Genomic DNA, 24,150 nt, shown 5'->3' on the forward strand with positions numbered 1-24,150 from the left:
TAACGGACTCTCAGCCGATGAGTGGCCCGAGCCTCCAGCGGCAGTGCGGCTCCTTCTATTGCCCACACCGTCACTTTGTCAAGTGACTATGCTTTACTGCCTCTTTTAATGAATGTTGACTTTCTCCAACAATAAATGAAACTTCCCCCCCGGATTTTAACGGAAGGGTAGCTTCAGTATGTCTTAAACTAACGCAACTCTAAGTCAGCTTTTCCTCAGAGACCTTCTGTGGGGCCTTCATTGCATGGTATCTGAGATAAAACGTATTTGTTACCTGTATGCTTTGTGGCAAAGCAACCAAAGAATGATACTTGATTTCATTTCCCCCCAAAAAAGGACTTAAAACCAAAGGAGTAAAAAAAAAGCTGCTCGGTAGATGCTGGAGACACGGCGCCGCCACTGCGCGTGCGCTGACCGCGCGAGGTACGACGGGAGTTGTAGTTCCCGGGAGCCGGCGGTTCAATGGAAAGGAACGGAAGAGCGTTCGGATGGGAACCACAACTCCCAGTAGCCTCTGCGGCTCATTCAAACGCTGTGGTGTAGCTGTAGCGCTGGTGATGATGATAGGGGTTGTGGTTCAGGGGGTAGGAGAGATAAACCATTACCAGACAGAACGACTCGGCTCCATCAGACTGCCAGGGAGCGAGCTGCAGGAAGATCAGGGAGAGAGAACGAGCGCGCCGCTCCCCCACTGCCACCCTTCACCATGGAGCCTTATCACCGGCATCACCATTACTGACAGCAGTCATCAGAGAGAGAGTCAGGCTGCAGAAATCGCAGAGACCAGCTGCAAACAACACCACCATCCTCCAACTCAGTAACACATTGCACATTGGCTTTGTTGCTGAAGCACACCAGACGGGTAAGTGCTTATGTATGGGCTCAGTCAGAAAAGCTGTAGAGTTTCTCTCCAGCAGATCTCAGCAGCAAGATGTTGCTGCATTCGTTGGGCTGGTGTTTCTTCATCAAGTAAGCGTTTTATTAATAGTTTCTCCCTCTCCCAGCCTCACACAAGGGCTGCGATTTACAAATGCAATCTGGACTTTTCATTTATTGTGTGTATATGTAACATATCTGCGCTGTCATATGGCAAATGTTCAACTTTAGTGCTTTATCTTCTCGGATGGGATTTTCCTCTTTGTTGCAGATTGCATATATAATAAAATTGTACTAATAAAACAAAACTCCGAACCGCATCAACTTTCACCCCTTCCCCATCTGCAAATTAAAGCAAGCCTAGTCAGTTAGTCTTTGGTTACATCTGCGTTCAGACTTAGAACCATCAGACGCGTACAGAGGAAATGTGCCACTCTTTTTTGCATAGATATATTTAAACGTCTTCTGTACCATCGTATCCTGCTCTGCAAAACGATAAAAATGCAAAACTGAATGTACAGCATTTACATGATAAAATCTCAAGTTTACCATTGCAGTATCTGCACGCTCAGCAGATCTTTTTCGCGGCGGGCGTCGAGTTTTATATCAATTTGTTATGTAAATCTATTACATTTAAAGTATTAGAAAAATATTTGAATAAAAAAATTCATTATAAAATGAGCCGAAACTGGGCGTTTCATTTTATAATAATTTTGCTTGTTAAAAAAAATAACTAGTTCCTCCCAGTAAAATGAAAATGACAACCAATTTTTCTGGAGTCCAATGCCGTGTAGCAAACTGTAACTGCTATTTTCGAATTACTGTACTGATTTTTTTTACCAGAATTCTTTTCTAAAGGAAGCTTCTGTAGATATTCCATAATCTTATGCTGGTGTTTAGTTTCTCTTAGCTTTCCAAACCCATTTCATTACAAGATTTGTGTACCAAAAATCAGCAGGATTACTTTTACAATTGCATATGTGTATTCTGCCGTATCTTGGTGTACATTAGCGATTTGGTTTCTGAAACTCAATTCAAACTGCTCAAATCCACAGATAATAACAAACTAGGAGAGGCAATTGAACCTGAGACGGCAGCTTGGGAACTACAAAATGATCTAGACAACATCTGCAAGTGGACAGATCAATGATAGATGAAATTTAATACACTAAAGTGATGCACATGGGACGCAAAAATGGGCGAGATACATATCCATGAATGGTGTTGAACTAAGGGCGAAGTTGAAAGAATTTAAGGGATTTGGAAGATTCAACTTTTAACATGTTCAATCACTGCAAAGCAACAATCAGCAAAGTATATAAAATACTGAACTGTGTAGTCAGTCAGGTTCCACCTATAGAGCACTTTAGGCAGCCTTCACCTTGAGTTCTGTGTCCAATTCTGGTCACCAAGACACAAGAGTATCATCCATGTCATGGGAAAAGCCTTGAGAGTGACCCCGAGCACCAGTGGACTGAACTTTGAAGAAAGGGCTATAAACTCTTGAGGTTTTTAACTTTGGAAAAAGGTGACTAGGAGAGTATCTTGTGAGGTATATTAAGATAATAAACGGTATAGAAAAGGTAGATCTGGAACACCACTTCAAAATAACTAATAAGGCAAGGGGCACACAGATTCAAAATAATAAAAAATAAATGTTAGGAAGTTCTCTCAAAGAGTGATCAGCACTTAGAATGGATTTCCAGTTTGAGTGTCAGAGGTGAAAACCCTGAATTGTTTAAGAACCAGTTGGATGCTGTGATCAGGGAACTGTAGCATCCTTCTGGATGGATAAGCTAAGATGGGTAGAAAGATCTTGCTCACCTATATCTGTCTGGTAGAAATCTGGAGCTCATTCCCCCGAAAAGCTGTTGAGCCGAGGTTAATTGAAAATGTCAAAACTGAGGGTATTAATGGTTATGGAACCAAAGTCGGTAGATAGAGTTAAGATACAGATGGGCCATAATCTAATTGAATGGCAGAACAGGCTCAGTTGAGGGGCTGAATGGCCTCCTCCTGTTCCTATGTTTCCTACATAACAACAGTGACTACACTTCAAAAAATACTTCATTGGCTGTAAAGCGCTTTGGGACATCCTGAGTTTGTGAAAGGTGCTATATAAATGCAAGTCTTTCTTTATGTCTTCAGCACGGTGGCATAGTGGTTAGCACTGTTGCCTCACAGCGCCAGGGACCCGGGTTCGAATCCGGCCTCGGGCGACTGTCTGTGTGGAGTTTGCACATTCTCCCCGTGTTTGCGTGGGTTTACTCCGGGTGCTCCGGTTTCCTCCCACAGTCCAAAGATGTGCAGGTTAGGTTGATTGGCTATGATAAATTGACCCTTAGTGTTAGGGGGATTAAATACGTGGGGTTACGGGGATAGGGTGGGATATTTGTTGGTGTAGGGGTTACGGGGATCGGGTGGGATATGTGTCGGTGCAGGCTCGATGGGCCGAAATGGCCTCTATCTGCACTGTGGGGTTTCTGTGATTCTGTGTGATTCTGAATCATTCAACAAAATGCACAATGTGGTATTCTATATATTCAAAACTTTAAATCTGAAGAGATTACTACTCAAGTTAGATTAGCTTGTGGGGGACTACGGTCTCCCGCGTAAAGAAATAGGCAACACAGCGAGCTACAAGAAATAGGTCTTTACTCCAACTCTCACAATACAGTACTGAATTCGTGAAGCCCGCGAACCTGTGACGACTCACAGATTGGTCACCTGCTGGAACCTGATTGGTTTTCCTTCTATCAGCAGCAGGCAAGTCTGAACGTGCCTTATTCCTCTCAGCTTGCAACTGTCTTGCGGGGGGAGTGGAATACAGCAGTTAAAAGGGGATTATACAGGTTTATCTACATACACACAGTGTTTCCCCAATGTGGCAACGCCACATACGCCCCCCCAGAATCCTCGTTAACTGTAAAAGTCAGTCTCTGCGGAGGTTTGACCAAGCGGCCGTGGCGGCTGTAGTAGCCATCTGGCGTATGAGGAGGGCTGTCTGGGAGGTCGGCCGGTTGGTTCGTCGGCTGGTCTGCCGGTGGGCTGGCTGGACGGGCTGCCGGCGAAGGTGGGGCGGTGGCCGGGAAGTAAGGTTCTGGCGTGTCTTGGTCCTCTTGTGGGGCCGCCGCCAATGCGGGAGGTCTGCCCCGCCGTGGGGGAAGAGCCGGCCGAAACGGGAAGCTGAGGTCTAGGTGCGCCGGTTTGAGGCGGTCTACTGAAATAAGGTCCGGCTTCCCGCCGACATCGATAAGAAAAGCTTTGTCCCCCGTCTCCAATACTGGGAAGGGGCCGGTGTATGGTGCCTGCAGTGGGCCTCTGTGCGCATCCCGGCGCACGAAGACGAACTCCGCATGTCGTAAGTCTCAAGGCACGTAGGACGGCTGCGGGCCGTGTTGCGAAGTGGGCACTGGACGGAATTGCTGGGCCGCGTCCTGGTGCAGGGAAAGCTGTCTGGCGGCCGACCACGGCTCCGTTGTCAGGGGGAGGAAGCCGCCTGGTACTCTGAGCGGTTGGCCGTAGACCATCTCGGCCGCAGAGGTGCGGAGGTCCTCTTTGGGCACGGTACGCAATCCCAGGAGAACCCAGGATAGTTTGTCGATCCAGCTGGTGTTGGCCAGGCTGGCGCGGAGGGAGGCTTTCAAAGAACGATGAAAGCGCTCGCAGAGCCCGTTGGCCTGCGGGTGGTAGGCTGTTGTCCTGTGCAACTTGGTGCCGAGGCCGGCGATGATGGCATTCCACAAGTGGGAGGTGAACTGGGGGCCTCTGTCCGAGGATATGTCGGTCGGCACGCCGAACCGGGCCACCCATGTCGAGACGAATGCTCGCGCGACGTCGGTCGTGGTGGTGGAGGCGAGGGGAACCCCCTCGGGCCATCTGGTGGTGCGGTCGACGATCGTGAGCATGTCTGTAAAACCGTGCGACGGCGGCAAGGGGCCTACCAGATCGACGTGGACGTGGTCGAAATGCCTCTCGGGCACCGGGAAACACTCCAATGGCGCCTTGGTGTGCTGCTGGACCTTAGCGCGCTGACACGGCACGCATGTGTTGGTCCAGTCTCTCACATCCTTGTGGAGTCCAGGCCAGACGAACTTGGCGGACATAAGTTTCTGAGACGCACGCATCCCTGGATGTGAAAGGCCGTGGATGATGTCGAAAACTCGCTGAACACTATCCATCTTGGGCACCCACCATCAACATTAGTTTTCACCTCCAAGTCTGGTATTGCATGATTAGATGCAATGTAGAATCACAGAATCATAGAATGGTTACAGCATGGAAGAAGGCCATTCAGCCCATCAAACCCGTGCCGGCTCTCTGCAAGAGCACCTCAGCTAGTCCCACTCCCCCACCCTTTCCCTGTAGCACTGCAATTTCTTTTCTTTCAGTTACTTATCCAACTCCCTTTTGAAAGCAGTGATTGAGTCTGCCTCCACCACCCTTTCAGGCATTGTATTTCAGATCTTAACCACTCGCTGAGTAAAAAAGATTTTTCTTATGTCGCCTTTGGTTCATTTGCTAATCATAAATCTGTGTCCTCTGGTTCTCGACCCCTCTGCCAATGGGAATAGTTTCTCTCTGTCTCCTCTGTCCAGACCCCTCATGATTTTGAACACCTCTATCAAATCTCCTCTCAATCTTCTCTGCTCTAAGAAGAACAATCCCAGCTTCTCCAGTCTATCCACGTAACTGAAGTCCCTAATCGCTGGAATCATTCTCGTAAATCTTTTCTGCACCCTCACTAAGGCCTGCACATCCTTCCTAAAGTGCGGTGTCCAGAATTGGACACAATACTCCAGTTGAGGACGAACCAGTGTCTTATACAGGTTCATCATAATTTCAATGCTTTTGTACTCTCTGCCTCTATTCATGAAACCCAGGATCCCGTATGCTTTTTTAACTGCTTTCTCAACCTGCCCTGCCACCTTCAACGATTTGTGCACATATACCCCCAGGTCTCTCTGTTCATGCACCCCCTTTAGGATTGTACCCTTTAATTTATATTTCCTCTCCTCATTCTTTCTACCAAAATGTATCACTTCACATTTTTCTGCGTTAAATTTCATCTGCCACGTGTCCGCCCATTCTGTCAGCCTGTCTATGACCTCTTGAAGTCTATCACTATCTTTCTCACTGTTCATTATACTTCCAAGTTTTGTGTCATCTGCAAATTTTGAAATTGTGCCCTGTACACCCACGTCCAAGTCATTAATATACATCAAGAAAAGCAGTGGTCCTAGAACTGAACCCTGTGGAACAACACTGTATACCTTCCTCCAGTCTGAAAAACAACCGTTCACCACTACTCTCTGTTTCCTGTCACTTAGCCAATTTCATATCCATGCTGCCACTGTCCCTTATATTCCATGAGCTTCAACTTTGCTGGCAAGCCTATTATGTGGCACTTTGTTGAATGCCTTTTGAATTCCATGTACACCACATCAACCGCATTGCCCTCATCAACCCTCCTTGTTGCCTCATCAAAAAACTCAATCAAGTTGGTTAAACACGATTTGCCTTTAACAAATCCGTGCTGACTTTCCTTAAGTAATCCACACTTGTCCAAGTGACTGTTAATTTTGTCCCTGATTATCATTTCTAAAAGCTTCCGCACTACCGAGGTTAAACTGACTGACCTGTAGTTGCTGGGTTTAACTTTACACCCTTTTTTGAACAAGGGTATAACATTTGCAATTCTCCAGTCTTCTGGCACCAACCCTGTTTCTAAGGAGGATTGGAAGATTATGGCCACTACCTCTGCGATTTCTTCCTTCATTTCCCTCAGTGTCCTAGGGTGCATCCCATCTGGTCCTGGTGACTTATCTACTTTGAGTACTGCCAGCCTTTCTAGTTCCTTGTCTTTATCTATTTTTATCCCATCCAGTATCTCCTCTACCTCCTCCTTCACTATGTCTATGGCAGCACCTTCTTCCTTGGTGAAGACAGATGCAAAGTACTCATTTAGTACCTCAGCCATACCCTCTGCCTCCATGCGTTGGTCTCCATTTCGGTCCCTAATTGGCCCCACCCCTCCTCTTACTACCCGTTTACTATTTATATGCCTATAGAAGACTTTTGGATTACCTTTTATGTTAGCTGTCATTCTATTCTCATACCCTCTCTTTGTCTCCGTTATTTTCTTTTTCACTTCTCCTCTGAACTTTCTATATTTATCCTGATTCTCCGATGCATTCTCGACCTGACATCTGTTGTACACGCTGTTTTTCTGTTTCATCTTACTCTTTATCTGTTTCGTCATCCAGGCAGCTCTGACTTTAGTTGCCCTCCCTTTCCGCCTAGTGGGAATGTACCTCGACTGTACCCAAACTATTTCCTCTTTAAAGGCAACCCATTGTTCCACTACAGTTTTGCCTGCCAATCTTTAACTCCAATTTACCCGGGCCAGATCCATTCTCATCCCACTGAAATTGGACTTCCAATTTTTACTCTAGATTTCTCCCTGTCCTTTTCCATAGCTAATCTAAACCTTATGATACTATGATCACTGTTCCCTAAATATTCACCTACTGACACTTGCTCCACTTGACCTACCTCATTCCCCAGAACCAGATCCAGCAATGTGTCCTTCCTCATTGGGCCAGAAGAGTACTGATCACGAAAGTTCTCCTGACCACACTTCAGAAATTCTTCCCCCTCCCTGCCCTTTACACTATTACTATCCCAGTCTGTATTAGGATAGTTGAAGTCCCCCATTATCACTACTCTTTAGTTCTTGCATCTCTAATTTCTCTGCAAATTTGCTCCTCCATATTTTTCCCACAATTTGGTGGCCTATAGAATACACCTAGTAGTGTAATGGCACCTCTATTATTACTTAACTCTAGCCATATAGATTCTGTCCTTGACCCCTCCAGGACATCCTCTCTCTCCAGCACTGTAACATTCTCCTTAACCAATACTGCCACACCACCTCCTATCTTTCCTTCCCTATCTTTCCTCGACACCCTATATCCAGGAATATTTAATATCCAATGCTGCCCTTTTTTGAGCCAGGTCTCCATCATTGCCACGACATCATATTCCCATGTGGCTATTTGCGCCTGCAGCTCACCAACCTTGTTTACTATGCTTCATGCGTTCATATACATACACTGTAAACCTATCTTGGACCATCCTGTGTTCTCTCTTAGTCTGACCCCACCTAATACCTTACTATTTCTTACTTTAGTGCTATCTGTCTCTCCCAATCCTTTGTGCCCATTGTTTCTCCTTTCTAATGCTACATCCTGGTGCCCATCCCCCTGCCAACTTAGTTTAAACCCTCTCCAACAGCACTAGCAAACCTCCCCGATAGGATATTGGTACCGGCTCTGTTGAGGTGCAACCTGTCTGGCTTGTTCAGGTCCCACCTCCCCCAGAACCGGCCCCAATGCCCCAGGAATCTGAAGCCCTCCCTCCTGCACCATCTCTCCAGCCACGCATTCATCTGTTCTAACCTCCTATTTCTATACTCACTAGCGCGTGGCACCGGGAGCAATCCAGAGATTACTACCTTTGAGGTCCTGCTTTTTAATCTCTTTCCTAGCTCCCTCTAATCTGTCTGCAGGACCTCATCCCTCTTTCTACCTATGTCGTTGGTACTGATATGGACCATGACCTCTGGCTGTTCACCCTCCCCCGTCAGAATGTTCTGCAGCCGCTCAGTGACATCCTTAACCCTGGCACCAGGGAGGCAACATACCATCCTGGAATCACATCTGCGGCCGCAGAAACGCCTGTCTGCTCCCCTAACTATCGAATCCCCTACCACTATTGCTTTCCCTATCTTCCTCCTCCCCCCCCGCCCCCCCACCCGTACAGCTGAGCCACCTGTGGTGCCGTGGACTTTACCCTGGCTGTACTCCCCAGAAGAACCATCGCCCTCGCCAGTGCTCAGAACAGAATACTGGTTGGAGAGCGAGATGCACTCGGAACTCCTGACTACCTGCCTGGTCCTCCTCTTCTGTCTGTCCTTCTCTGCCTGTGCACTCCTTAGTTGCAGGGTGACCACCTACTGAAACGTGCTATCCACGTAGCTCTCAGCCTCACAGATGCACCGCGGTGATGCTAGCTGCTGTTCAAGCTCTGAAACCTGGAGCTCAAGCTCCTACAGCTGACGACACCTCCTGCACACGTGGTTGTAAGGAGTCGGGAAGCGTCCTGGTGTTCCCACATGGCACAGGATGTGCATTCCACTGGACTGAGCTGCCCTGCCATGCCTTTATTTATTCGACTATTAACTAACTTTACAGAAACTTAAGACTAAGATGAATCTAATTCAAGTTATTAATATAATATAGTATTAACAGTTACTAATTTAATACAGTATTAACAGTTACTAATTTAATATAGTATTAACAGTTACTAATCTCCAAGCTCCTGCTTTATCCCTAACCAGTTTTTTAACCCCGGCCCCTAACTTGAAGAAAAAAAAGGTGTGACCTTTACCAACCAATCAGTTACTAGCTATCCTGTGACATCACTCCTTGTGCTTTTTTTGATTCGCTGCTCAGCTCCCTTTATGCTGTTGCCGCTGCCACCGCTCCGGCTCACATCCACACTCTGTCCTGGGCCTTCTCCGTCTCTCCCTTTTACACTGCTGCTGCTGCCTCCGCTGCCACTACTCCCGCTCAGGTCCACGCTCTGTCCTGGGCCTTCTCCGCTTCTCCCTTTACACTGCTGCCGCTGCCTCCGCTGCCACTACTCCCGCTCAGGTCCGCGCTCTGTAAAGCTGTGATTGGCAAAATAACCAGAGGCAACATGAGGAGAAATAAATTGTGCAGCGAGTTGTTATGACCTGGAATGCAATGCCTGAAAGGGTGGTGGAAGCAGATTCAGTAGTAACTTTCAAAAGGGAATTGGAGGGAAATTTTTCCAGGGCTCGGGAAAGAACAGGGGAGTGAGACTAATTGGATAGCTCTTTTAAAAAGCCAGCCAAATGGCCTCCTTCTGTGTCATATCATTCTATGGTTCTATGTGCTGGGTATAAGTGTCTAATCTGCGGTCTACAATCTGTTTGAATGTGGTATTGCATATCAATATATCATACTCGTAGACCTCTCATGGCATTGCTCCTCTAATGTTTGTATCTTAATTGTATCCAAGTTTAATAACAACACTAAGTTAGGTGGCGCAGTGAGTAGTTTAGATGGGAACAGAAGTTGCAAAGGGACATTGATAGGTTAAATGAGTGGGCAAAATTGTGGCAGACAGAGTTCAATGTGGGGAAATGTGAGGTCATCCACTTTGGACCTAAGAAAGATAGATCATAGTGTTTTCTAAATGGTGAGAAGCTGGGAACTATGGATGTACAGAGATATTTAGGGGTCCATGTACAGAAATCACAAAAAGCTAGTGGACAGTGATATACCTATCAATTCATCCAATGAAAAGCGACGAGTTAAGAAAGTAACTATAGGTTTTTATTGACTAAATAACAGAGCCCACCCTCGTGGGTGATCGGATCCAAGAAGGAGGAATACCAGCCAGTCGACCACCTTTATACCTGGGCAGGTAGGTGGAGCCATGGGCGGAGTCGGCAGTGGTCAGCCCAGGTATAGCAGCGTGACAAGAGGCGACCTCGTACAGTGATACAACAATGTGAACAGTGATAACTATAGGGAAACGATCTAACAGTGATAACTATAGTGTAACGATAGTAAACGGTAAAAGTGGTTTACCACATTCACCCCTTGTTTAGATTTGAGTCCGGCGGGGTGAAGTGTACTACCAGTTCTGGTATGTCAGTCTGTCCGGAGGCCTCGTAAGCCTGTCTGATCGTCGCAGCGGCGGTGTTGCGTTCTCCGGTGTTAATGCTGGCGTCTGCGAGGTAGGCGAAGGCTCTTGGGGTTCCGGCGTACCGTCTACCTGGGCTGGAATTGGGGGGGTGGTGGGGGGGGGTAGCGGTGGTGTCTCCGGAGTGCCCGAGGGTGCGAGGTCTCGTAAGGAGACTGTGTCCTCCCGCCCGTCTGGGTATGCCACGTAGGCGTACTGGGGGTTGGCGTGCAGGAGGTTCACCCTCTCGACCAGGGGGTCCGTTTTATGGGCCCTCACGTGCTTTCGCAGCAAGACAGGCCCCGGAGAGGTCAGCCAGATTGGTAGCGTGGTTCCCGTAGTCGACTTCCTGGGGAAAACAAACATTCGTTCATGGGGGGTGGCGTTAATGGCAGTGCAAAGTAGTGACCGGGTGGAATGCAGCGCCGCCGGGAGGACCTCCTGCCAGCGAGAGGTTGGGAGGCCCTTAGACTTTAAGGCTAAGAGGACGGCCTTCCATACCGTCGCGTTCTCTCTTTCCACCTGGCCGTTCCCTCGGGGGTTGTAGCTGGTGGTCCTGCTAGTGGCGATGCCTCTCGCTAGTAGGAACTGACGGAGTTCCTCGCTCATGAAAGAGGAGCCCCGGTCACTATGGATATAGTTTGGGAACCCGAACAAGGCAAAGAGGTCGTTCAGGCATTTAACGACCGTGGTGCTGGTCATGTCTGGGCAGGGGAAGGCAAAAGGGAAACGGGAGTACTCATCAACAATGTTGAGGAAGTACACATTACGGTCAGAGGACGGGAGGGGCCCCTTAAAATCGATGCTCAAGCGCTCGAAGGGGCGGGTGGCCTTGATCAGGCTTGCTCTGTCCGGCCTAAAGAAGTGCGGTTTGCACTCGGCACAGGTCTGGCAGTTCCTGGTCATGGTCCTGACCTCCTCGATGGAGTAGGTCAGGTTGCAGGCCTTAATGAAGTGGTAAAGCCTGGTGACCCCAGGGTGGCAGAGGTCGTTGTGGAGGGTCTGAAGTCTATCAATTTGCGCGTTGGCGCATGTAATTCGCGATAGAGCGTCAGGGGGTTCGTTCAGCTTACCAGGCCGGTACAAGATATCATAATCGTAGGTGGATAGCTCAATTCTCCACCTCAAGATCTTGTCGTTCTTGATTTTATCCCTCAGCTTGTTATTAAACATAAAAGCGACCGAACGCTGGTCGGTGAGGAGGGTAAATCGCTTGCCTGCGAGGTAATGCCTCCAGCGGCGTACCGCCTCCACAATCGCCTGGGCCTCCTTCTCGACCGAAGAGTGTCGGATCTCAGGGCCCTGTAGGGTCCTTGAGAAGAAGGCCACCGGTCTCCCCTCCTGGTTGAGGGTAGCGGCTAGGGCGAAGTCGGATGCATCGCTCTCCACTTGGAAGGGGATGGACTCATCCACTGCGTGCACAGTGGCCTTAGCAATGTCTCCCCTGATGAGGGAGAAGGCCGCGCGCGCTTCTTCCGTAAGGGGGAAGGAGGTGGACTTCATGAGGGGTCTGGCTTTGTCCGCATAATTCGGCACCCATTGGGCATAGTAGGCGAAGAGCCCCAGGGTTCTCTTCAGCGCCTTTGGACAGTGGGGAAGGGGTAGCTCCATGAGGGGACGCATTCTTTCGGGATCGGGGCCGATGATTCCGTTCTCTACTACGCAGCCGAGGATGGCAAGGCGCGAGGTGTTAAACACACATTTCTCCTTATTGTAGGTGAGGTTCAGCCGTTGGGCCGTACGGAGGAATCTTTCCAGATTAGCGTCATGGTCTTGCCGGTCGCGGCCGCAGATGGTGACGTTATCTAGATAGGGGAACGTGGCTTGCAGCCCGTTCTGGTCAACCATCCGGTCCATCTCCCTTTGGAAGACCGAAACCCCGTTGGTGACGCCGAAGGGGACCCTAAGGAAGTGGTAGAGGCGGCCATTCGCCTCGAAGGCGGTATACTGGCGGTCCTCGGGGCGGATAGGGAGTTGGTGGTAGGCCGACTTAAGGTCGATGGTAGAGAATACCCGGTATTGAGCAATCTGATTGACCATATCAGATATGCGGGGAAGGGGGTATGCGTCCAGCTGGGTGTACCGGTTTATGGTTTGGCTGTAGTTGATGACCAGGCGGTTTTTATTGCCGGTCTTAACGACTACAACCTGGGCACGCCAGGGGCTGCTGCTCCCTTCGATGATGCCCTCCTTCAGGAGACGCTGCACCTCCGAGCTAATGAAAGCTCTGTCCCCGGCGCTGTACCGCCTGCTCTTGGTAGCGACGGGTTTGCAGTCGGGGGTGAGGTTAGCGAACAGGGAAGGTGGCGGGACCTTGAGGGTGGATAGGCCGCAGGTGTTACGCGGTGGGCGATTTAAAGGCTGCTGGTTGTCGACTGTGAGCGGGGGGAGGGGTCCACCGTATGCTAGAGTGACGCTTTGGAGGTGGGATTGAAAATCCAGCCCTAGTAGGACGGCAGCGCATAGCTGGGGCAGGACGAGGAGTTTAAAGTTTTTATACTCCGTGCCCTTAACCGACAGGGTCACAACACAGTAGCCGCTGATGTCTGTGGCGTGGGACCTCGATGCCATCGAGATCCGGTTGCGCGTTGGCTGGACAGTGAGGGAGTAGTGGCTCACCGTGTCTGGATGTATGAAGCTCTCCGTGCTTCCGCTGTCGAACAGGCAGGTCGTGGCGTGGCCATCTACTTTGATGTCCATCATTGACTTGGACAGCTGATGCGGGCGAGCTTGGTCTAGTGTGACGGAGGCTAGTGTGTGGCTGAGCGGGTCGCTGTAGTCTGTAGGTGAAGCGGTCGTCAGGTCTGGAGGTAAGGTGGCGGTCGAGCGTGGTGGGTAAAATGGAGGCGCCCACGAGGTGGGGCAAAATGGCGGAGAAGATGGCTGCCCCCACAACCCACATGAGGCACTGCTGGCGTCGGTTGCCTGGATCAAAGATGGCCGCCCCCATTGCTCATCTGTGGCCTTGATAAAAGATGGCCGCCCCCACAGTTCGCATGAGGCACTGCTGGCCTCTGCTGCTCTCCCTCTGCAGCCCTTCGCGAAGTGGCCTTTCTTCAGGCAGCTGGAGCACGTCGCGTTTTTGGCTGGGCAGCGCGACCTCGGGTGTTTCGCCTGCCCACAGAAGAAGCAGCCGACGGCCCGGTCGCGGGGGTCCGAAGTTGCAGCTGGTACCGGGGGTGGCGGTCCCGATCGGGTCCGGGACGCCGACGCTGAGGTAGGTCCCGGGGGCGGCGCTACGAGGGGTATTGCGGTCGGGGTCGGGCCCGAGTCCCAGAGTCGCGAACTGTACCTGGAATACACCTCGAGGTCCCGCTGGGTCACTTCTAGGGAGTAGGCCAAGGCTGCAGCTGTGTTCAGGTCGAGGTCCTTTGATTCCAGCAGTCTCTGCCGTGAGTAGTCGGACCGAAGGCCTTTCACGAAGGCATCGCGGATGTTACCTTCAGTGTTTTCTGCAGCCGATGCTGCTTTAAAGTCACAGTCCCTGCCGAGTGTTCGTAGCGCCCGTAAAAATTCAGCTACAGACTCTCCTGGCTGTTGCGGGCGGGATCTTAGGAGGTGTCTGGCATACATGGAATTTACCGGGCTCCGGTACTGCTGTTTCAGTAGGTTGATAGCGGCCTCGTAAGTAGTAATGTCCTGGATGAGTGCGTATACTTTAGGGCTCGCTTGGGCGGTCAGAACTCTTAGTTTGGATCTCTGAGGGACGCCGGATTCTTCCAGGTAGGATTCGAAGCAGCACAGCCAGTGTTTGAAGTCGAGGGCTGCGTTTGTTGCTTGTGGGTTTAGATCCAGGTACGGTGGTTTGAGGGCTCGCAGCCAAGCCGGCTGCTGTGGCTGTTGTAGCTGGGCGTCTGGCTGGTCGTTTGGCTGCTCCGTTGACTGGTTGTTTGGCTGCTCAAGTGACGACATTTTAAAATTTAGTCAATAAAATTGATATACCTATCAATTCGTCCAATGAAAAGCGACGAGTTAAGAAAGTAACTATAGGTTTTTATTGACTAAATAACAGAGCCCACCCTCGTGGGTGATCGGATCCAAGAAGGAGGAATACCAGCCAGTCGACCACCTTTATACCCGGGCAGGTAGGTGGAGCCATGGGCGGAGTCGGCAGTGGTCAGCCCAGGTATAGCAGCGTGACAAGAGGCGACCTCGTACAGTGATACAACAATGTGAACAGTGATAACTATAGGGAAACGATCTAACAGTGATAACTATAGTGTAACGATAGTAAACGGTAAAAGTGGTTTACCACAGACAGGTACAAACAATAATTAAAAAGGCTAATGGAATCTTAGCCTTTATCTCAAGGGAGCTGGAGTACAAAGGGGTAGAGATTATGCTACAGTGGTATAAAGCTCTGGTTAGAGCGCAACTGGAGTGCTGCATTCAGTTGTGGGCACTGCCAACCGGAGGATATATAGATATGGCTCAGAAATGTGGATAAGCACCAAAGTAATGAATAGGCGAATGAATGGATTCGATGCTAGATCGCTTCATTCACTATTAAAGGTTCAGCCTCAGGGCAAAATCTTAAATGAGACTGTACGTAACCTGACTATTCAAGCACTGCTGTTGCCGTTGGTTAATTGTTACTAAATTCTCTGTCATGGACAGTCCCCTCCTGCACCACCGAGTCTGACCCTACCAGAGCACTCAGCACCAACCCACCACCAGCGAGGGGGAAGCCACGAGGCAGACCGAGAACAAGCTGGGATAACAACATAACTCCTGAACAGCGTGGGCCTTACTGCCAATGAGGCACAAGTGAGAGCTCTGAACCGTAACATTTCGAAGACGCTAGGAGCAGCAACGTCCTCTTCTGGATAAGCTCCAGAGACAACAATGGCAGCACCCACAGCCTTTTGGGGATCAGAAGTCCAGATTTTCACAACCCTTTTGTGTGAAAATGTGTTTCCTGTTTTCTCTCCTATATAGCCTCGCTCTCATTTTGAGGTTATACCCCCTTGTTCTGAATTTCATCCCCAGAGGAAATAGTTTCTTTGCATCTACCCTATTGAATCCTTTTATCCTTTTAAAGACTTGATAACCCCATAGCTTTCTAAACGCAAGGGAATACAAACCACGTTTATGCAACCTGGCCTCAGAATGTAATCCTTTAAACCCTGGTATAATTCTGGTGAATCTGTGCTGTACCCCCTCCAAGGCCAATATATCCTCTCTCAGGTTCAGTGCCCAAAACTGCAAGTACTCCAGATAGGGTCCGACCAAGGCTCTGTATAACTGAAGCATAACTTACTCACTTTTATTCCAACCCACTTGTGAAAAAGGGAAACGTTCCATTAGCTTTTTTGATTACTTTTTGTACCTGTGCACTAGCTTTTAATGGTTTATGTACTTGGTCTCCCAAATCTCTTTGCTCCTCCACAGTTCCTAATCTTTCACCATTAAGGAAATAGTCGGATTTGACCTCACACTTTCCCACATTGAACTCCATCTGCCACTGTTTTGCCCACTCACTTAGTCTGGTTGTGTCCCTTTGTAAATTCCTGCTCCCATCCACACAACTTACTCTGCCTCCTATCTTGGTGTCATTTGCAAAATTGGATATACAGCTCTCTAATCCTTCATCCAAGTTTTAACATATTTATAGTGAAAAGCTGAAACCCCAATGCAGATCCCTGGGAAACACCACTTGTCACATCCCACTAATCAGAGAGCGTTCCCTCTCTCCCTACCCTCTGTCTCCTACCTCCCAACCGATTGCCAACCCATGTCACAGGGTTACCTCCAATTCTGTGCGCTACCATTTTTGCTAATCTCTTGTGCAAAACCTTTTCAAATTTTGCTGTCCTTGTGGTCTGTGAATTATTTTCCAAGTGTAATCATTGTTCTGTAGACAAATGCAGCAGATAATTTGTGGATAGCAATGATGTAAATGACAAGTTGATCTGTTATGTGGTATTGGTTGAGGGATAAATATTAGCCAGGCCACCAGGAGAACTTGCCTGCTCTTGGAATAGTGCTATGGTTTTTTATTTAATGTCCACCTGGACGGGCCTTGGTGTAACTTCACTTCTGAAGGATGGCACCTTCCAATAATGCAGCATTGCTTCAGGACCATGAGGTCTTTTACATCCACTGAGACAGGCAAATGGACCTTGAGTTCACAGCACACCTAACAGACATCACACCCTCAATACTACAGTGCACTGTCAGACCAGATTATGTCCTTAGAGTGGAGATTGAACCTATGACCTTCTAACTCTGAAGCAAGAGCGACACTTGGTAAAGAGGTATGTATCTTCATCCTGTGAGCATTTAAGCGTTACCTTGCTTTTTCCAAAAGACGTTGAAAAATTGGCAAGACTTTTGTTAGATCCGTGTGTTAATGGAGACACGGAATGCAGGAGTTGATTTAACAAGTGTTTACTGAACAAAGTCTGGAGGTGAACTAACTACACAAAATGCTCTACAGGCTTATATACCCGAGTGGTCACTACTGGTACTACAGTATACAGGGGCTTCAAAAACATAGTTCCTCTTAAAGGTACATACACTACAATTCCTCCCCTTTTAGATAAACAGTACATAACATTTTAAGTAATCATTAAATAACATTTTTACAAGAACAATAATATACACATTTGCTGAAGTTAATCAATTACAAATTCAGTCTCTCTGGAGGCTTCCTGACTCGGTCCGGATAACGCCTCGGTGGTGTAGTAGGTTTCGGTGGTGTAGTAGGTTCTTTTGGCAAGGTCGATTCGGCTTCAATGCCAGTGTCGGGTTCATCTGGTTCCAGTATCACCGGATCGGAGGTAGATACTGTGGGTATCTCTGCTTCATCACTAGGCGTATAGAGTTGTGGTGTAGGTTGTCCTTTTTCGGATGATTCTATGATCTGGTCAGCATGGCGCCTTATTATGCTTTCTCCAATGTCCACGGTATACATCAGCAGTCCTAGTCGTGTGCAAATAGTTCCAGGCTGCCATTTCTCGGTATGGTAGTCCCGGGCCAAAACTGGTTGACCTATCTGGAAGGTTCTAGTTGGCCTTTCATTCATGCTTTGAAATTGCCGGTTCTCTATGTCCCTTCTGACGTTTGGCTTGACCAAATCCAACCGGCATCTTAGTCTTCTATTGAAAAACATCATGGCGGGGGTTTGGTTTGTAACCACATGTGTTGAACATAAGAACATAAGAAATAGGAGCAGGAGTAGGCCAATCGGCCCCTCGAGCCTGCTCCACCATTCAATAAGATCATGGCTGATCTGATCCTAACCTCAAATCTTCTATCACTCTGCATCCACCCGAACCAATGTGATCTCCCGGGAGAGGCGAAAAACCAGATAAAGACCCAATGGCCAATTTGGGAGAAAAAAATCTGGGAAATTCCTCTCCGACCCATCTAGGCGATCGAAATTCTTCCAGGAGATCACTCTGTCCCTATATTTTCTACAGTACTTACCTTCTGTAAAGGCGACCTCCACCCCAGCCAGGAACAAGAATAAAACCATCTCCTGAAATCTAACACAGAATTAGAACACAGTAGGAGCAGAACCAGGCTACACGGCCCCTAGGCCCACTCCACTACCCGCAGGGCCATGACCATTCCGAACCTAGACTCATGTCCAATTTCCTGCCTGCTCCCCGTAACCCTTAATTCCCTTTACTTCTAGGAAACTATCTATTTCTGTTTTAAATTTATTTAATGATGTAGCTTCCACAGCTTTCTGGGGCAGCAAATTCCACAAACCTACCACCCTCTGAGTGAAGAAGTTTCTCCTCATCTCAGTTTTGAAAGAGCAGCCCCTTATTCTAAGATTATGCCCCCTAGTTCTAGTTTCACCCATCATTGGGAACATCCTCACTGCATCCACCCGATCAAGCCCCTTCACAATCTTATATGTTTCAATAAGATCGCCTCTCATTCTTCTGAACTCCAATGAGTAGAGTCCCAATCTACTCAACCTCTCCTCATATAACCACCCCCTCATCCCCGGGATTAACCGAGTGAACCTTCTTTGTACTGACTTGAGAGCAAGTATGTCTTTTCTTAAGTATGGACACCAAAACTGTATGCAGTATTCCAGGTGCGGTCTCACCAATACCTTGTACAACTGCAGCAATACCTCCCTGTTTTTATATTCCATCCCCCTAGCAATAAAAGCCAACATTCCATTGGCCTTCTTGATCACTTGCTGCACCTGCATACTAACTTTTTGAGTTTCGTGCACCAGGACCCCCAGATCCCTTTGTACTACAGTACTTTCCAGTTTCTTGCCATTAAGATAATAACTTGCTCTATGATTTTTCCTGCCAAAGTGCATAACCTCACACTTTCCAGTATTGTATTCCATCTGCCAAATCTCTGCCCACTTACTTAGCCTGTCTATGTCCCTTTGCAGGTTTTTTATGTCCTCCTCACTCACTACTTTCCGTCCCATCTTTGTATCATCTGCAAACTTTGATATGTTACACTCGGTCCCCTCCTCCAAATCGTTAATATAGATTGTAAAGAGCTGGGGGACCCATCACTGACCCCTGCGGAACACCACTAGTTACTGGTTGCCAATCTGAGAACAAACCATTTATCCCAACTCTCTGCTTTCTGTTAGAGAGCCAATCCTCCACCCACACCAGAATATTACCCCCAATCCCGTGATTTTTTATCTTGAGCAATAATCTTTTGTGTGGCACCTTGTCAAATGCCTTTTGGAAGTCTAAATACACTACGTCCACTGGTTCCCCTTTATCCACCCTGTATGTTACTTCCTCAAAGAACTCCAGCAAATTTGTCAAACATGACTTCCCCTTCATGAAACCATGCTGAGTTTGTCCTATTAAATTATGTTTATCCAAATGTCCCGTTACTGTCTCCTTAATAATGGACTCGAACATTTTACCAACCACAGATGTTAGGCTAACAGGTCTATAGTTTCCAGCCTTCTGCCTACTACCCTTTTTAAATAAGGGTGTTACATTAACAGTTTTCCAATCTGCCGGGACCTTTGCTGAGTCCAGTGAGTTTTGGAAAATTATTACCAATGCATCCACAATCCCTACCGCTACTTCCCTCAAGACCCTAGGATGCAAGCCATCAGGTCCAGGGGATTTATCCGCCTTGAGTCCCATTATTTTACCAAGTACCACTTCCTTAGTGATTTTAATCGTATTTAGTTCCTCCCCCCCTAGAGCCCCCTGTTTGTCCAGTGTTGGGATATTCTTAGTGTCCTCTACTGTAAAGACTGATACAAAATAATTGTTCAGTGTTTTTGCCATCTCCATGTTTCCCACCATTAATTTCCTGGTCTCATCCTCTAAGGGACCAACATTTACTTTAGCCACCCTTTTTCTTTTTATATAACTATAGAAACTTTTACTGTCTGTTTTTAAATTTTTTGCTAATTTACTTTCATAATCTATCTTCCCTTTCTTAATCAATCTTTTAGTTATTTTTTGCTGTCTTTTAAAGACTTCCCAATCTTCCATCCTCCCACTAGATTTGGCTACCTTATATGCCCTTGTTTTTAGTCGGATACTATCCTTAATTACTTTACTTAGCCACGGATGGCTATCTTTTCTTTTACACCCTTTTTTCCTCAGTGGAATATATTTTTTTTGGAAGTTGTAAAATAACTCCTGAAATGTACACCACTGATCATGTACCGTCTTACCCTTTAATCTATTTTCCCAGTCCACTCTAATCAATTCCGCTCTCATACCTTCATAGTCTCCTTTATTCAAGCTCAGCATGCTTGTTTGAGATCCAACCTTCTCACCCTCTAATTGAATATGGAACTCAACCATGTTATGGTCACTCATTCCAAGGGGATCCTTTACTAGGACATTTTTAATTAATCCTGTCTCATTACACAGGACCAAATCTAAGGTTGCTTGCCCCCTGGTCGGTTCAGTTACATACTGCTCAAGAAACCCATCCCTAATACACTCAATGAACTCATCCTCAAGGCTGCTCTGCCCAATTTGATTTGTCCAGTTAATATGATAATTAAAATCCCCCATAATTATAGCTGTTCCCTTATTACAAGCCTCAACTATTTCCTGATTAATACTCCGTCCAACAGAGTTGCAACTGTTCGGAGGCCTATAGACTACACCCACTAGAGTTTTTTCCCCCTTATTATTCCTTATCTCCACCCAAACTGTTTCACTATCCTGCTCCTTTGACCCAATATCATTTCTCTGTATTATAGTGATTCCTTCCTTTATTAACATAGCCACCCCACCTCCTCTCCCTTCCTGCCTGTCCTTCCTGATTGTTAAATAACCTGGTATGTTTAATTCCCAGTCATGGTCACCCTGCAGCCATGTTTCTGTAATGGCCACAAGATCATACCCATATGTCGTTATTTGTGCCGTTAACTCATTCATTTTGTTACGAATGCTACGTGCATTCAGATAAAGAACTTTCAAATATGTTTTGTAACACTTAGTTCCTGTTTTTTCCCTTTTTAGTACTTTACTTTTTGCTCCATACCTTCTGTCCCTTCCTGACACATTCTGTTTTTTAATTCCCCCACTGCTACCTAAGTCTATGACCTTCTCTGTTGTCATTTCTATTATTTGCTCTCTAGAAACCTCCCCCCCACTAATTAGTTTAAAGCCCTCTCTACAGCCCTAGTTATATGATTCGCCAGGACTCTAGTCCCAGCACTGGCCAAGTGGAGTCCGTCCCAATGGAACAGCTCCCTCCTGTCCCAGTATTGGTGCCAGTGTCCCAAGAAGCAAAACCCATTTCTCCCACACCAGTCTTTGAGCCACGCATTTAACTCTTTAATTTTATTTATCCTAGCCATATTCGCTCGTGGCTCAGGTAATAACCCCGAGATTATTACCCTTGAGGTTCTGTTTTTTATTTTGACCCCTAGCTGCTCATACTCCTTTAACAGAACCGTCTTCGTTGTCCTATCTACGTCGTTTGTACCAACATGGACCATGACAACTGGATCCTCCCCCTCCCACTCCAAGTTTCTTTCCAGCCCAGAAGAGATGTCCTTAACCCTGGCACCGGGCAGGCAACACAGCCTTCGGGACTCCCGCTCTTGACTGCAGAGAACCCTATCTATCCCCCTAATGATACTATCCCCTACCACTACAACATTTCTTTTTACTCCCTCCACTTGAATGGCCCCCTGTACCACGGTGCTGTGGCCAGGTTGCTCATCCTCCCTGCAGTCCCCGCTCCCGCCCTCACAGGGAGTAAGAACCTCGATCCTGCTGGACAAGAACAAGGGCTGCGTCTCCTTCAACATTACATCCTGGATCCCTGTACCTTCCTCACTCGTAGTCACACCATCCTGTCCCTGACCACGGACTACATCTGCAGTAATTAACTTCATAGGTGTGACCATCTCCTGAAACATAGAGTCCAGGAACTTCTCCCCCTCCCTGATGTGTTGCAGTGTCTGAAGCTCGGTCTCAAGCTCCATAACATGGAACTTGAGTTCCTCTAGCAGCAAACACTTGTCGCAAATGTAATCACCGTGAGCCTCAATGGGGACCACCGGCTCCCACATCTCGCAACAGTAACACATCACCTGCTCCATTCTATATAATTAATTAAATTTCTTATTATTAGTTATGAAGACCCTGCCCGGATATAGATGATAATGTCACACCACTATTCAAAGGACTTACCAACTTAAAGGTATAAAAGAGAAGAGAAGGAAGAAAACCAACCAACCAGCTGATCACCAACCTCCTCCTTGAATACTGTCTGTGGGGCCTGTTTGGTTGACTCGTGTCGCTGCTCCGCCTCCGCACTGTTGTCCAAGCCTGGGAGTGGGGAACAAAACAGAGCAAAAAACACACCCTCACCTTCCACTTATCCGAACTCTCCCACTTAGCAAAACTCCAGCACCACTCAATGCACAAAGCACTCCATGCACTGCAATAGCCCCTCCCCTTTTATACCCGGATTCTACTTCCGGTTTAAACTGCCCAAGAGTTTAAAAAACCCTTAAAAAATTAAACTTACTTCAAATAATAAATAATGCATTCCTGTACGCAAACAAGAAGTTATCTACCTTATGTTGTAGATTTATGTCTTCATTACTCATGGCCTTTATGGCCTTCTTGAAGGTCTGGACAAACCTTTCAGCTAATCCATTGGTGGCGGGATGGTATGGGGCGGACGTGTAGTGCTTAACCCCGTTGTTTTTTAAGAACTTCCTGAATTCTTCGGATACAAATTGCGGTCCATTATCAGAACAGATCTGTTCCGGCAGCCCATTCCTGGCGAATATGGTCCTTAATACTGTGATGGTTTTTTCCGTGGTGGTGGAGGACATCTTTATTACCTCCGGCCACTTGGAGTGTGCATCCACCGCGATTAAGAACATTGAGTCCATAAATGGACCAGCAAAGTCGATATGTACCCTTTGCCATGGAGATGAGGGCCACTCCCATGGATGTAGAGGGGCTTGTGGTGGGGCGTTTTGGACCTTCTGGCATCCCAGACAGCTCTTGGTCATTTCTTCGATGTCTCCATCGATACCTGGCCACCACACAAACGCTCTGGCTAAGTTCTTCATTTTCACTCCACCCAGATGCCCCTTGTGAAGCTCCTTTAGCACTTTATCCTTGAGTTTGGGTGGAATCACCACTCTGGATCCACACATCAAGGTTCCTCGGCACGCTGACAGCTGTTCTCTTCTTTGCGAGAATGCTGGCAACAGTGGTTCGCCATGTGCTGGCCATCCCTTCACCGTTAAATCGTAGACTCGTGAGAGAGTCGGGTCATTTCGCGTTTCCTTTTCAATGGTAGAATTTGTCACCGGTAGACATTCCACTATGGTCGAGTGGAACATCTCCACTGGGTCCACTGTAGGTGCCTCTTCCACCGTTGGCAACGGTAGGCGCGATAACCCGTCAGCATTCCCATGCTGTTTTGTTCCTTTGTATTCTATGTCATATTGGTGTGCCCCTAGGAAAAGGGACCACCTCTGTAGCCTTTGCGCTGTCATAATGGGAACGCCCTTTTTAGGGTTGAATATGGAGACGAGGGGTTGATGGTCAGTCAACAAGGTAAATTTTTGTCCGTGTAGGTAATGGTTGAATTTCTTCACCCCCCACACCAGGCTGAGTGCCTCCCTGTCGATCTGGGCATAGTTACGCTCAGCTGAGTTCAATGAGCGTGACGCAAAAGCTATTGGCCGCTCCGAGCCATCAGGGAATCTATGCAATAATACCGCTCCCACGCCGTAAGGGGATGCATCGCACGCCAGTCTGATTGGCAGTGATGGGTTGTAATGAGCCAACACTTCCCTGGACGTGATCAAGCCTTTGCATTTATGGAAGGCACGTTTACAGTCTTCGCTCCATTTCCAAACTACTCCCGTTTGTAGCAGTGCGTTAAGAGGGTGCAGAACCATCGACAAGTTTGGTAAAAATTTATGATAGTAATTTACTAATCCCAGGAACGACCTTAATTGTGAGACATTTTCAGGCGCTGGGGCCTTTACGACCGCTTCAATTTTTTCAGGTGACTTATGCAACCCTTCTTCGTTAA

General features: G+C 47.7%; 1 protein-coding gene across 8 annotated transcripts in view; it reads left to right on the forward strand.

The window, feature by feature from the left end:
• Positions 1-588: 588 nt before the first annotated feature.
• st3gal2 (ST3 beta-galactoside alpha-2,3-sialyltransferase 2) overlaps positions 589-24,150 on the forward strand; it is a 782,475-nt gene continuing 758,913 nt past the window's right edge. For 3 of the 8 annotated variants that reach the window (XM_085990972.1, XM_085990968.1, XM_085990969.1), the window contains exon 1: positions 591-862. The gene's annotated coding sequence lies outside the window, so the exon portion shown is untranslated. Of the gene's footprint in view, positions 863-24,150 lie in introns of all 8 variants that reach the window. The other 5 variants (XM_085990964.1, XM_085990963.1, XM_085990965.1 and 2 more) reach the window with 5 other exon arrangements.

This window comes from Somniosus microcephalus, chromosome 6 (genome assembly GCF_052327205.1).
Source record: "Somniosus microcephalus isolate GS21.2 chromosome 6, FLI_Smic_1.0, whole genome shotgun sequence".
Classification (NCBI taxonomy): Eukaryota; Metazoa; Chordata; class Chondrichthyes; order Squaliformes; family Somniosidae; genus Somniosus; species Somniosus microcephalus.